This window comes from Macaca nemestrina, chromosome 2, assembly GCF_043159975.1.
Source record: "Macaca nemestrina isolate mMacNem1 chromosome 2, mMacNem.hap1, whole genome shotgun sequence".
NCBI classification, from domain to species: Eukaryota; Metazoa; Chordata; class Mammalia; order Primates; family Cercopithecidae; genus Macaca; species Macaca nemestrina.
In genome coordinates, this window is record NC_092126.1 from 163,440,934 (window position 1) to 163,454,501 (window position 13,568).

General features: G+C 39.9%; 1 pseudogene; it reads right to left on the reverse strand.

The window, feature by feature from the left end:
* Positions 1-11,886: 11,886 nt before the first annotated feature.
* On the reverse strand, positions 11,887-13,134 carry LOC105470321 (prostate tumor-overexpressed gene 1 protein pseudogene; annotated as a pseudogene).
* Positions 13,135-13,568: the final 434 nt, after the last annotated feature.

Sequence of the window (13,568 nt, forward strand, 5' to 3'; positions counted from 1 at the left end):
CTACATTTCTAAGCCCTTGTCTAGGTGCCGCAGTGAAGCCAGCAGACTTCACTTATCAGACCTTGCTGCAATAAGCAAACCCCAATTACAAACCATCTGGACCGCACAGGGGGAAGTTGTGGGAAGCATAAACTACGTACACCCTCCTGTAATAAATGTCACAAGGTGATATGTGGCAAAATTAACCAGCAAACAACCCCGGGATGTGGCTGTACCAAAGAGCTCCCTCAAACTTCCCTCCACAATATAAACCCCTCATTCTATAAGCTTGGGGCTGCCTCCTCTGTCTGTGGTGGAGCAGCCGGCAGGTTAATAAACTTCCTTGCCTGACCTTGAGTCTCTCTCTCATCCTTTCTCTCGGCTAACCTTACAGGAGTCGCACTTCCAATAGTTCCTACCTTTTAAGTGTTTGTGCAACAACCATGAAGAGAAAGTGAGAGAACAACAGAATCAGCTTTATGTAATTGAAACATAAATCCAATAATATAAGGAATGGACATTAAGCTGTGATAAGTTGAGAAAATGAAATTCTTGACTTTCAACTTTGTGAAGCTTTCAACTTCAACACTAAGAAGCAGCCAGACTAGTGTAGTTGATGTATCCCAGAGGAGGAAAGAAAGACAGGGTACTTCCCAGCCATTCTTGGCTGAGTGTACCATGGTTGCCCCAGCGAGGAAAGTTGGTGATTAATACCTGAACCACAGTGAAGTTATATATGCATATGATTGTAAATTGCCACATAAATGTATGCATACATGTTAATTATAAACTTATCCCAAAGAAAAGATTCACTCTTTTATTTATTCTTTGTGATCTTTATGAATTCTCAGGTAATATAATTTTTTCAAGGTACTACTAAGGAAAGGAACTTGAACTGGGTCAAATCAATATTTACATTAAGATAAAATCATTTATGCAGTCCCATGAGCACATACTACACACATACATACTACACACAGAAAGTATGACCAAAGATTGATGTGTGGTCATTGTACATAAAATTAATGAGCCTGTTACCCTGATGGGGTGATTTTCTGTACATGTCCTTTAGCCCCAGGTAGCCAGCATCTAATCTCTTTTGTTATGTAACAGTGAGAACCAAGACAAGATGAAGTAATCATATGCTAACAGATCCAGAAATACAAGCCCTACAGGTGCACAACCCAATAAAACTACGCTGTTAGAAAGGTTAGAAGGTCATGTTAGATGCAGATGTTGATTAAAGGAAATCCCTTGGTACTAAAAACCAATCTTTAAAAGATGGCAGCATCACTGAAGATTTTTGGTACTGTTATATTGATTTCCTGCATTTTCTTCTTCTTCTGTTATTTTCTGTCCCCTCTCACTCTGCCTTTTTTTAATCTTCTTTTCCTCTTTTTTATTATGATAATGATGTATAAGTGACAGAATTAAACATAGAGGACACAAGAAGCAGTCTTGTCTTCCAAGGGCTTAGTAAGTAGTTGAGAACTTGAACACTAAGAAGACAGCAATTTAAACATAGTTTCCTTCCCTCCAACTAGTGACTCCAATCTTTAATCAAAAGACAGCTAAGACCTGTGGATTTATGAATAAATATAAGGCTGTGGGCTTTCAATGAGTCGTAGAGGAAAGGGTACCAGGATCCCCCACCAAAGCCTACAACATACACCATCATTGGAAATCAGGGCAAGAACAAACCAGTAGATCCAGGGAAAACTTCGCTCTCTCAGATCTTACGGATCCTAAGGGTAAAGGTTGATTTCACCCCCACATGAATATGTGACTTCTGGTTCTAAAAAGACAAAAGGAACTGAATGGTGGCCCTTGTTCTCCCTACCTCTGAGAGGATTTACGAAGAGCAGGGAGCCGGGTGTCTTCCTCCCAGCTTCAGTAGAAGACTGAAGCTTATCTCTACACAATGAGTTCAAACAGAGGAGACCACTTTGCCTTCCATCACATCTATTGTAGTAGGACGAGCAGCAGATAAAACCCCTCAGACACCGAGTTGAGGAAGGAAAGGGCTTTATTCAGCTGGGAGCGTCAGCAGACTTACATCTCAAAAAACCAAGCTCCCCAAATGATCAATTCCTGTCCCTTTTAAGGGCTTACAACTCTAAGGGGGTCTGAGTGAGAGGGTCGTGATCGATTGAGCAAGCAGAGGGTATGTGACTGGGGACTACATGCACTGGGAATCAGAACGGAACAGAACAGGACAGGGATTTTCACGATGCTTTTCCATACAATATCTGGAATCTGTAGATAACACAAGCAGTTAAGTCAGGAGTTGATTTTTAACTACTAGGTCCAGGGCGTGGTGCCGGGCTGTCTGCCTGTGGATTTCATTTCTGCCTTTTAGTTTTTACTTCTTTTTTCTTTGGAGGCAGAAATTAGGCATAAGACAATATGAGGGGTGGTCTCCTCCCTTACTATGACTCCTGCTTCTCAGGATACTCCACAACAAACCCTGAGCCCAACTGAGTCAACAAAAGAAAAAACAATATATTAATATCTAAAGGGAAAAAAAAGAAATAAAAGATTTTCCAACTTAAAATTCCTTACATCAGTGAAGGGAGATGATCACTGTTGAGACCCAAATCAGTGGGCTAGACGATCAAATGGGGAAAATAGCTTAGAACAAGGAGGAAAGATATAAAATATAAAAGGAAAATATCTTGGGTCCCCAAAATCACTAAGGAAAACTCAAGCTGGAAACTGCTTAGGGCAAACCTGCCTCCCATTTTATTCAAAGTCACTCATCTGCTCACTGAGATAGATGCATATCTGACTTACCTCCTTTGGAAAGGCTAATCAGAAACTCAGAAAAATGTAACTATTTGTGTGTCACCTATCTGTGACCTGGAAGCTCCCTCCCTGCTTCCTGCCTTTATTTCAAGTTGTCCTGCCTTTCCAGACTGAACCAATGTATTTCTTACCTACATTGATTGATGTCTCATGTCTCCCCAAATGTATGAAAGCAACCTTTGCCCTGACCACTGTGGGCACGTGTCACCAGGACTTCCTGAGGCTGTGTCATGGCACATCCTCAACTTTGGCAAAATAAACTTTCTAAATTAACTGAGACCTGTCTCAGATTTTCTGGGCTCACATTTTGGTAACCACGGGGGGATTCTGAGTGAAGATGCCCCTGACCTTTGACATATCTGTCGGTGCTTGGTACCAGCATGAGCTAACTTTATGGCTCAAACCAATAGGAAAATTTGCTGAGGTCTGAGAGCACCCTTTCCAGAGAATCTCTGATCTCCCAAAATTTGGTAGAGATCTAAAGTTTATTTTGCTGTACAACTCCTCTTTTATTGGAGTTTTACTTTCTTCCAACAGGAAGGCAAGTTTTCCTGCTTCCATGATGATGGAAAGCAGGTAACTCCTTTATGGAATTTGAGTTCGCTTCCAACAGAGATGGGTTTTGTTTTGTTTTGTTTTTTTCTGCTTCTAGGATGGTAGAGAGCAGCCTACAACCTGAGACCCATCGCTAGGTAAAAAGCTGGTTTGGAATTCTGTCTTGCAAATTCCTTTTAAAGGACTGTAGTTAGCATTTAACAACCAGCTGGTGTTAATTTCTGCTACTTAGAGCCCTCAGAAATTGTGTAATTTGTGTGATCATTGTTAGTTTAGCAGCATTTTGTCCTAGCTGAAATATGGTAGTAAGATTTAAAAAAAATTTTTTTTAAAGGAGCTCAATGGTTAAAAGCCAGCTTAATTAAAAGACTAACATCCAAGATGAGTGTGTGCATGTGTGCGTGTTTGTATTTGAAAGGCCTTCATGGTTTTGGGGTTTTTTTGTTTTTCTCTCCTAAGACCTTGTCTTTCTTTGGAGCCAAAGTTGTCTTTTTCGTTTTGTATTTTTCTCAGTTGACCGAATTCTGTTTTCACCTGATTTGTTTGTTTGTTTGTTTTCTAAAATAGTTATTGCAACAGACGCTACTCTTGGGTTTTTAAGAGAGTGTAGTTTAATTTTATGTTTAATTTGGCTCAAATTAAAATAAACGTGTCTTCTTCTAGCCCCACCAGACTTTTTCCTCTCTGTACTTTATGATGTATATTTTGCTGTTTAATTTTCACCTGAGTTGTTTCCTTTAATGTGCAAATTTAAGGCTATTTAGTTGACAACTGGCTAGGGTTGTGAAACAGGGTTTTAAGAATCTGAAAGTCTAAGATAGGAAAGAAAAGGCGGGGGTGTTGGGGTGTCTTTATAAATCTACAAAATGCACTTTCATCGGCATACCTATTATGTTTTTATATGTTTTTATATGTTGTATACAGAATGTTTCACTACTAAAAATATATGAAAAGCTCTAACTAGCTTTAAAAAAAAGGGCTTAAATTAGGTACTAAAAAAAGACTAATCAAATGCTTTTTCAAGCTTATGTAACTTAAGTAAAATCTTTAATAAACAAGTTACCTTTAAAATTATTGGTAAAGTAATATTAGAAATGTCTTAAGAATTGCCCAGCATACATTTTTGTTTGCATTTATTAATCAAGCAATTTCATACTTACCCTGCCAAATACTGTAAGGTGTCAAAATTTGGCATAAGGGTTACAAAACTGTAAACCCAGCCCAAAACAGAATGATCTTCGCCTGTGTAATTTTTAATAAATAAGACATTGATAAGGGTTTAATGAAAATAGCTGCATCTTGAATTTAGTAAGATTACGATAACATCTAACCCTGTGGCTTTAGACAGTCTGAGTTCACAGACAATAAGATTTGTTTTGGGAAAGGACTGTTATCTTTGTTTCAAAGCTAAACTATAAACTAAGGTCTTCCCAAAGTTAGTTTGACCTATGCCCAGCAATAAACAAGAAAAACTTGGAGGTTAAGAGCAATATGGAGTCAGTTAGGTCAAATCTTTTCTTCACTGTCTCAGTTATAATTTTGCAATGGTGGTTTAATAACTTTAAATCATGACTATCACAGTTTTCATAAATAATCCAGGTAAACAATTTAAACAATTAGGTAAATATATGGGGATAAATACTTATAGACAAACTAGTCGTAATTTAGAATATAAACTTAGAGAATAGATATTTCATTATTTGGGTATTTTCTAACATATATATATATAGTAGGAAAACACTCTTGCTAAAGGAAAAGTATATCCTTTTTTTAAAAAAAAGGTGAAGAAGTTTTGTCTAATTCAAAGCTTATTAAAGGTTATGGATAAAACAAGAGGAAAGGAACCAGGAATTTAAAAAGATGTAAAGAAAGTTATAAAAATAAAGATGCTTTTTTTTTTTTTATTTTTTTGAGATGGAGTCTCACTCTGTTGCCCAGGCTAGAGTGTGGTAGCATGATCTCAGCTCACTGCAACCTTCACCTCCCGGGTTCAAGCGATTCTCCTGCCTCATACTCCTGAGTAGCTGGGACTACAGGCATGTGCCACCACACCCAGCTAATTTTTGTAGTTTTAGTACCGACAGGGTTTCACCATGTTGGTCAGGCTCATCTCGAACTCCTGACCTCGTGATCCGCCCGCCTCGGCCTCCCAAAGTGCTGGGATTACAGGTGTGAGTCATCGTGCCCAGCTGTGGTATTTATTTATTTATTTTAGATAAAAATGCTTAAAGAGAAATAATTTTATATAACAAATAATCTTGTATGGTAAATTTAGTCCTAAAATAAAATAACTGGTTGTTTAAAAAGAAGGGATGTTCAGAACAAATCAGAAAGTCTGACCATGTCATGAACAGTCAGTGTAAGTCACAATAAGGGGATTTATATATTTAAAAAAAAAACCAAAAACTTTTATATAATCAAGTTCTCATATTATTATTAAGTTTTGGTTGGCTTAGGGAAAAAAATTGAGATAAATTTTTTTTAAAACAAAGGTTATTATATCCATGTATTTTCCTGTATGTGCTTTTAAAGTCTTGTAACACTGAGTTACAGGGCTTTTACTCCTGGGTCTGAAAAAGGACACCAAGTCCTGCTAAATCTTAAACACTGACAGCAATTAAAGCCTCATCTTCAGGCCCCATAGAAGATGCCAGTCAAAACAAACTGCATTCCGGAGACACAGGGCAAGAAATTAAAGCTATTCAACTCCTCAAGGCCCAGGAACTATCACAGAGGAGGTGAGCGAGTAAGACTGTAAGGGCCAATTTTGAAAGATATAATAAGTTCAGTTTCTCTATAAATTAATGATTAATGTCAAAGGCACACTGATACAAAACCAGTATATGGACCCCTGTGTCAGATTAACAAGGTTTTTTTGAAGCATTAACCAACTTCTTAATAAAGGTTATAAAAAGCTTATTGAAGTTATATTTTATAATCAAGATTAAATTTTATGGATTGTTTACAAAATTTTGAAAAACAAATGTAATTGGCTTCATGCTATTTTTATTAGGGCTTCTTATTTAGACAATTAAGTCTCCTTTCTCAAAGAATGAAGTTTTTCACTTTTTTAAAAATGCTTGAATTATCATGTTGGTTAAATAAATGACTTTACAGTGACCTGTAATCTTATTTTGTAATATCAAGAGTTTTAAACCTTTTATATTTGACAAACTTTCCAAAATCAAACTATAAATTATGTCTTTTTCTAACCTAATTAATCCTTTACAATATTAGTTTCTCTAAAGTCCAAAAATGACATAATTTGGCTTATTTGGTATAAAAATTATATAGGAAGCATTGTCAAATATGAAATGGCATTTGGTTTTCTTGGACTGTGTTTGTATAAATATGTTATTGGTATGTGTTCCAAAATTATGGTAAACTCTTGTAATTCTGATACAACTTAGTGTACATTATCAGTAATAATCATAATTGTTATGTTAAAATTATTTTGTGCCACAGAGATAACAAATTTCCTTGTCAATTGTGTCTTTTTTTTTTTTTTGAGACAGAGTTTTGCTCTTGTTGCCGAGGCTGGAGTGCAACAGTGCAATCTCGACTCACTGCAACCTCCGCCTCCCAGGTTCAAGTGATTATCCTGCCTCAGCCTCCTGAGTAGCTGGGATTACAGGCATGTGCCACCATGCCTGGCTAATTTTGTGTTTTTAGTAGAGATGGGGTTTCTCCATGTTGGTGAGGCTGGTCTCGGACTCCCGACCTCAGGTGATCCGCCCACCTTGCCTTCCCAAAGTGCTGGGATTACAGGCATGAGCCACTGTGCCTGACCAATTGTGTCTTTTAACTATGGCTGCCTTAAAACATTTTTTTCATTCACAGACAATTGTCTTGTTTTGTCTTGTTTTAAATCTTCTTTAAAAGGTCGGTTTATAATCAGCTATAGGACTCTAACAGGTGCACTTAAATGCAAGTTTTCTGATGACTTTGGAAATTGTGACATTGGAATAAAGGAAAAAACTTTCAGAACTCTCATGGATAGCTGAAATGTTCATGACTATCAAACAGAAGAGGAGTTAACTGAATTAACTGAACCCATAGAAAACTGAAGTAATCTTTTTGGCCTTTTGCTTAAAACATTGCTGAAAGTTTGTTTTGCATAGTTAAAACTTTTCTTTTAAGCTATTTACAGCTTTTAACAATTGAGTATACTCCTGTGAACAAAATTTGGAGCATATTTGTTTCTCTCTACCTGATTTCTCCAGAATTTGGAAACTATTCTGTGAGTATTCTTAATTTATGGCATTATAGTTATTTGAATAAGTGCAATAAGAATCTGTTTTCTTTTGCAATAGGCCACAATTAGAGAAACTGGTTATTTTACTAAGGCTTTGACTGGAATGGTGTGCTTTCCTTTAAGGAATCAAACTTAACTTATGGAGCCAATAAAGCCCTTGGAAAAACTGTCCTCATATTTTGTGTACACAGTCCCTGTACGGAGTCTGACCTGTGGTAAGTAAAGAATGTCACTTTCTGACAGGTGCAGAATCCCAGGTTTATCTTGGAACCTCAAGAGGAGAGAAAATTCACCCAAATCATAGCTATTTTATGGCACAAATCCATGGCTAGGCTCAGCTTTAAAAAGTCTTATCTGAGATTCCTCCTATGGAACAAAGTTCCATCAAAGCCAATTTAAAAGCCTATGTAAAAACTAATTATTCTTCCTGCACTGTATACAAATACTTAGCCAAGTATAATAATAATAAAAAAAAAAACCAGTCCTACCATGATTTGTCTTCAGTAAAAATGAGAAACTGGAGAGAGAAAAATTGCGTTTCAAAACTTCAGTAGACCTGTTGTTAGATTCTAGTCTTGCCTAATTTTTTTTCAATTTATAATATTCTCTACAGTTCAGACTGAATTCCAATTTTTCTTGGCTACAAGTCTTCAAAATAATGCTTTCAATTTTTTTCCTTCTTTTTTCCGTTTTTCCTAATTCAGAGTCACTGAACACTAAGCTGTGCTTTCTTAAGACCCTGTGAACTGAAGCCAGACAACTTGAACTTCAGAAGAAAATAACAGCAAACTATTTACATACATAAGCCACTTTCATAGCTGCCTACTAATGTATGGACTTCAGAGTAATGTGGCCGATATCGATTTTTCTGGGATTATTCTTTTATTTTTTCTCTCTTCCTCCCTGCTATTTTCTCTTCACAGGACATGAGACTTCACACCCTGCTAAAAATGAGCTTTTGGGACTACCCAGCTAGGAATAAACTGTCCTAGCCATGAGAGATCAGATGAAACCTGAGACCAGAGACTCGTTTTCTTGTAAAATGCTTTCTCCAAAAGATTTTTAAAAAGGAAAAGGGGGAAATGTGAAAGGAAAATATCTTGGGCCCCCAAAATTACTAAGGAAAACTCAAGCTGGAAACCGCTTAGGGCAAACCTGCCTCCCATTTTATTCAAGGTCACTCCTCTGCTCACTGAGATAGATGCATATCTGACTTACCTCCTTTGGAAAGGCTGATCAGAAACTCAAAAGAGTGTAACTATTTGTGTGTCACCTATCTGTGACCTGGAAGCTCCCTCCCTGCTTCCTGCCTTTAGTTCAAGTTGTCCTGCCTTTCCAGACTGAACCAATGTACTTCTTAACTACATTGATTGATGTCTCATGTCTCCCCAAATGTATGAAACCAACCTTTACCCTGACCACTGTGGGCACGTGTCACCAGGACTTCCTGAGGCTGTGTCATGGCACATCCTCAACTTTGGCAAAATAAACTTTCTAAATTAACTGAGACCTGTCTCAGATTTTCTGGGTTCACAAAAGCAATTAAAATCGTGAGAGAAAGGATATGACATTTTGAGGATAGATCCAAGAAGTTTAGTATATTATATTGGGAGATCCAGATGGGGAAAAAGGCACATAGAAGGAAAGGCAACATAAGAAAGGTGAAAAATTTTTGGACCAAGAAATACTTGAATCTACAGATTGAATGGATTCACCAAGTTCCAGGCTTGATTGATAAATTCACACATACACACACCCTTAGCAATACCCTGGAAAGATTCTGGAACTCCAAGGAAAAAAAGAAGTCTTTACAAACTTTTCCACTCAGAAAAAATAAATTGCCTTATTAATTATAATGCAAACCGAATCAGACCTCTTGTGCATCAGCAGCAGCTGGAGGTTAGTGGAATATCTGCAGACTTCTGAAATGCATGGACTCCAACTCAAGAATTTATTGACCAACCAAAGAATCATTTAGTTGTCAGAGTGATAGGAAGAAATTATTTGTAGGTATGTAAGAAGTCAAAGACTAATGCCTACATTTTCCCACCTTAAGAAAATACTTAAGAAGTGACTCTAGCCAGGTGATAGATTAACCATAAGAGAAACTACAAGATGATAAAGAAGGGAAGAAATGGTAGTGATACAGGAGCTGAAAAGAAATTATTTAGGCAGTTAGTGAGGGTAAGAGAGTCCTCGGTGAGGCTTCACTCAAAACCATTTCTTTTCTAACAAACAGCAGCCAGTAAAATCGAGCTGCAGACATAGATAAACAAGCTGGAAGCTTGCACAGGTGAATGATGGCAGCTGTGTCAATAGGAAAAGGCTACCTGGGGGCCAGGCATGTTCAACATGGAAGCTCCATCTTCCATTTTCTTTGTCACCACATGTGCAGTAAAGAAACAGGGAACATGGTGCCAGCTAGGTAGAAAACTCATTTGCATAATAAAAGATTAGGGTGCAGTGGCCAGCCTCTTCGGATGCTATGCAAATGGCACACTGGTCCAACCAATTCTCTGCACCCTATGTACATCAGACACCACCTTCTCAAGCCCATCTGTAAAACCAGCCGCATCTTGCCAGGTACTAGGAGATCCGTTTGGAAGCCCCTCCTGCTGCACAAGGGAGCTTTTCTCTTTTGCCTATTAAACTTTCACTCTTAAACTCACTCCTTGTTAGTCTGTTTCCTTGATTTCTTTGGTGTGAGGTAATGAACCTCGAGTATTACCCCAGACAAACAACACTGCTTCAGTAGTGAGCAACAAAATGTAGAACAAATAAGTCAATGTAAAGACATATATAGATGAAATATGTCTAGATAATCACAGACTGAGAATGTATAAGTGCAGATATGAAACAACATAATAGCTAAATATATGAAGCAAAACCTGTAAGAAATACAAGAAAAATTTGATTAAATAAAATTATATTGGAAAACTTAAATTTTTTTTTCAGAATTGGATAAATTTGGTATATAGCAAATGTGGGATGGCATAGGAATTAAATAATACAATTAATAAATGATGTGGTATCTATGTGTAAGATCTAACATCCCTCGAACAACAAGAAAACATGTTTTCATACCGATAGAATATTTACAAAAGTCAGTCATATTTGACCAAGAAGAAAACCTTAACAGACTCTAAAAACCACATTCCTTGATTTCAAGCCAACAGATTGAAAACAAATAATGTAAAGATAGCAAGAAACCATACACAGAAAAAAATGTTTTAAGTTATAAAATATCTATAGAGCAACGAAAAAGAAGACTTTTTACCAAAATCCAAATGACACAGTGGAAATTACTCAGAAGAAAATGTGTACCTTAATGTTTTCATAAAATAATATAAAAATAATGTTAGATTTCATTTCAAGAAATTAAAAAAAAGAGCAACAAAGTCAATTTTTAAAAATTAGAAAGACGGCCGGGCACAGTGGCTCATGCCTGTAATCCCAGCACTTTGAGAGGCCGAGGTGGGCAGATTACGAGGTGAAGAGTTTGAGGCCACCCTGGCCAACATGGTGAAACCCCATCTCTACTAAAAAAAAATACAAAAATTAGCTGGGCATGGTGGCGGGCGCCTGTAGTCCCAGCTACTCTGGAGGCTGAGGCAGAAGAATCACTTGAACCTGGGACGCACAGGTTGCAGTGAGCCGAGATCGCGCCACTGCACTCCAGCCTGGGCGACAGTGAGACTCTGTCTCAAAAAAAAATAAAAATAAAAATAAAAATTAGAAAGAGGATTTATAAAGACAAAAGCTAAAATTAATTTAATAGAAAACAGTAGAATGGATAAATAAATACAAAATCCTTTGCAAAAGATGAAAAAGATCTATTCTGATTAAGAAAAAAGACTGAGCAAAAGGAATAAAATTAAGAATTCTGTAGAAAACTACAAATGAGGAGAAATTAAAATTATAATAAGAGAAACCCATGGCAACAAACTGGAATCCTAAAGAAAATAGCTGATTTCCTAGTAAAAATACAAATTACCAAAATTGACTCTGAAATAAGGATGGTATAAATAGATCAATTAACACAGAAAAGTTTGGAATTGTCCTTAAAAGTCTTGCATTGGGAAAGATCCCACGATTACATGGGTTCACAGCTGAGTGTTAGTTGACTTTTTACTGAATTCTTTTTTTCTTGGTTTTTAAAAGGCTTTATTGGGGAAACGTACAGTGGTGAAGACTGTCCTTGGAGGCCTCAGGACGCCATCCTCCATGTTGCTGGGCAGTCGAAGTCCCCCGGGGCCCCTGCTCAGAAGCGTGTCACCAGTCTCTGCGGGGGCCTAGTCTGTGACTCCTGAAGGGGCCCATCCAGGGTAGCCACTACCCCCCATTCCTTGCTGCTGCTGCTCCTGTTCCAGGTTCCACTGCAGGACCTGCGCTGGTTGGCAATGACTTGCAGCATGCCATTGAGGAAGTTGCCCTGGGGGATGAGGCCGATGAAGATTTTCTTCTCAGAGGAGTACAGGAGCATGAGCACACGGATCTCGCACGACGCTTTGTAGGAAAAGTGCACTCACCCGGCGAAGCCATTGTCCATGATCCGGCACAGGCTCTTCAGCGTCTCCAGGTCCTTGGTGAAGTGGAAGTGCACCAGGCGCTAGTTCTGCAACAGCAGCACCAGGGTGGTCAGCAGCTGCTGCGGAATGAGCTGCATGTACAGCTTCCTCGGCCACTGCTCGGTCCTCAGGATCTCCCCTGGTTCACGTAGACGTGGGACCGCAGCCACCTCTTGGACCGACTGTTGGGATCAGGCCTGGGTTCCTGCCACTCCATGACGCCGCTCCACGCCAGGAACTTGTTGTTGACTGGGCCTGAGTTGACACCACCAGGTCCCACTGCCTGCTTGTGGGTAGTGATGACCTGCCGGATGGCGCTGACGAAGCCGCTCTGGTCATAGGGGATGAAGCCCATGAAGATCTTCGTCCTGGAAGAGTACAGGAACATGAGCACGCACATCTTGCAGGGGGAGATGTGGGGAAACTGCATGCAGCCCGCGAAGCCGTTGCTCATGATGCGGCAGAGCCTGTTGAGCAAGCCGCAGTCTCTGTTGCTGAAGTGGAACTGTGCCAGCTGGGAGTTGCGGAACAGGGGTCTCAACGTGGCCATCAGCTGCTGCGGGATCAGCTGCATGATCAGCTTCAGCTGCCACTGGTTGGTCTCCAGGTTCACGTAGGCTTGGCAGAGCAGGGCGCGCTTCAACTTTACAGTGGAGTCGGAGTAGAGTCTGCGCTTCTCCTGTCACTCGAGGACGCCGCTCCAGGCCAGCAGCTTGTTGCACTCAGGGTCAGACCCCTGAGGGTGAGCCCAGGTGAGGAGGGACCGGTGGCACCCAGGGCCCCGAAGACCCGAGCACTTTTCATGGGAGGGGCCGAGCAGGCCCGGAGCTGCAGAGGCTGCGGGCCTCGGGGGCTGGCCGGCCAGGAGCGCTAGCGGACAGCGCGCACTGCGAGGGGCCGCGCGGGGCGGCCGTGACCCCCTAGGGGGCCCCTGGCTCCAGAGCGGTACGGGGCCCGGCGCGGACTGACCATGGCCGGCGCGGGCGAGGGGCGAGCGGGGGGGAGCTGCCGCGGGCCACACAGGGGGCTGCGGGCTCCATCGACTGAGAGGCGCGGGCTCGCGGCTTCGGGGGAGACGGGCTGAGCTGTACCAAGCGCGGGAGACGCGCCGCCGGAGAGCGGTAGCCGCGACCCAACCACTGCAACTTTTACTGAATTATAATGTTATTTTAAATGGTCAAGGCCTAGGAAAAAAAAGGGGGACTTTCCTCGATTCATTTCATAGTTTAATATTAATATAGTTAACATAGTTCATCTAATCTGCCAATGATTATAAAATTCACATTATGTACCATTACACTTCTTAGCACTTAGAATATTTATTTTTAAGTTTACCGAAAGCACTGCTTTGGGCTTTTTTTGAGACAGAGTCGCTCTCTGTCGCCCAGGCTGGAGTGCAGTGGCGC